Raw genomic sequence first — 2,143 nt, 5'->3', positions numbered from 1 at the left:
AAAAATTACAGGAAGTGTTTAAGGCAAAACCCATGAATCAGTCCGCTACAACCCTACCTGTAGTGAGCAGGGACATCTTCAACTACATCAGGTTGCTCAGAGTCCCATCAAGCCTGACTTTGAATTTCTCAAGGGATGGGGCTTCCATCACCCCTCTGGGCAACATGTTTTAGTGATTCACCACCCTCATAGTTTAAAACCACTGCCCCTCATCCTGTTACTACACACCCTTGTAAACAGTCCCTCCCTAGCTTTCCTGTAGGCCCCCTTCAGGTCTCTCTGGAGCCTTTGAATAGAAAGCTGGAGATATATTTATCTATTAGCTTTGACAAACCAGTATGTATTTTCCCACATGGAAGGACTTGGATGGTTACTTATGGTTCTAGATGGCACTGAAGGATTTGAATGCATTTCTATGATATTTTGTGGTTGTTGCCCCACCGCTCTGGATATGGTGTTCAGGAGCTGGTATGGTGCTGCTTTCCCGAGAACTGCAGAGGAAGGAAAGCCTAAACCACAAGTAGTCGTTCCCTACTTGGTTTTTCTTCATCCTGCAACCTGTGTGGAGGATAGAGAGACTCATGCTCTTTCACTGTCATAGTGATAAGATAAGCTTACATATCTTGTACTGAAAAAGCTGTTAAAGGCAAATATTCTGCACCAAAGTTTCCGTGTGTGTCAAGATCTACACTGCTACTGAAACTTAGTATTCTTAGTGAAAAGCAGGTCATTAGGCGTACACATGAATAGGGAAGCTCATCACTATCCTGCTTTGAATAAAGATATGCTGAAGTTCTGGCTGGCACCAGAGAAGGTACATGTTTGGGTCAGAATGGAACTCAGTTGATTTTAATTGCGATGAAATGTATGTTAGTACATAGTGGTTTATATGTTGCTCTTCAGCTTTCATACTGTCATTCACCACAGTGAATTTTGAATAACTGTGAAATCCCTGCATGTATCTACCTTTATTAGCAAGGCCTAAGGTTTCCCCAATAGCTGGTTTCAGGCCATTCAGGCAGTGACCTAGAAGAAAGGCTTAGCTCTGGTCAGAAAACCCCTTCCAGATTATTCTCTGTTATACTTTGAGAAGCAAAGTACCAAACACGACAGTATCACTTAACAGACTATGATAATACCACATCACTGGTAGCAAGTGAGGAGAACAGAGTTCACCCTCAAGCCCCTCTGTTCTTTTGTCATTGCCTTTCACATGAGTGAAGTCCCGAGGGGCCCGTGGTGTCTCTGGAATTTATAGGGTCTGAGATAGAATTTCCTGGACTCGCTGGCGTGCTATTTAGAATGAGTTTTTGCCTTTCTTTATTAGATTGTTAGATGTGAGATGGAATGTTCTGGAGTCTCTAAGAGTAGAGATGTGTTCAGGGGCTTCTGTTCCTCACTGTTTTCCCTCTCTTTTGATTATTCTGCCTGTATCAATAGGAGGCAAGAGCAAATGTTAGTTCAATGGATATGCAAAGCCTTTAGCATGTAAATCTAGAAAAATAAGTGAAGCAGCTCTACTAATCTGGATGGAAGGGAATTTCTCCACTTCTGTTCCAAGAGCTTGATTCCATAAACTTTGCTCTGTGGGAGCACTGGGCATAAAGCTGATGGAAGACTAGTCTTCTTGGAACTGTACTCCAAGACAAGGCAGATTGAAATACTTAAAGTTACAGTGCATGTTTTGGCCTTGGAAAGTAATCTTTGTCAAACACGTCCTGGGTCCAACACATCAGTGGGAGTTGTTTTGATTCAGAAGAAAAAAAGGAAAATTACAGATTACCAGTTAGAGCCAAAATATAGGACTTGCTACAGTGACAGAGGAACTAGGGGGAAAAAAGTAAGAAAAGAAAATACAGTGATTCACTTACAGATAGAAGAAAAAGCCTGGAAAAGTGGTTGAGGTTCACCACACTTCTTCACCTTTCCTGAATCCTGTCTTTGTCTGTCTTGGCTCTCTCCTTTCTTTCTCTGGACTCTAGTTCTTCTGTTTTTTCTTCCACTCTCCTTCTACTTACCTTCTGTGTTGCCATCAGCCATCTGTATTTTCTTACATTACCAAATACATTTGTGGAAATCCTGTGTGCTCTGCTCTGGGTGTGGGCAGCAAAGAATTTACTCTAGTTTTTTGTTCACTGAAGCA

This window comes from Apaloderma vittatum, unplaced genomic scaffold (assembly GCF_000703405.1).
Source record: "Apaloderma vittatum isolate BGI_N311 unplaced genomic scaffold, ASM70340v1 scaffold6669, whole genome shotgun sequence".
In the NCBI taxonomy this organism is placed as follows: Eukaryota; Metazoa; Chordata; class Aves; order Trogoniformes; family Trogonidae; genus Apaloderma; species Apaloderma vittatum.
The sequence above is the reverse complement of the archived record's forward strand: the minus strand, read 5'-3'. Positions refer to the sequence as shown.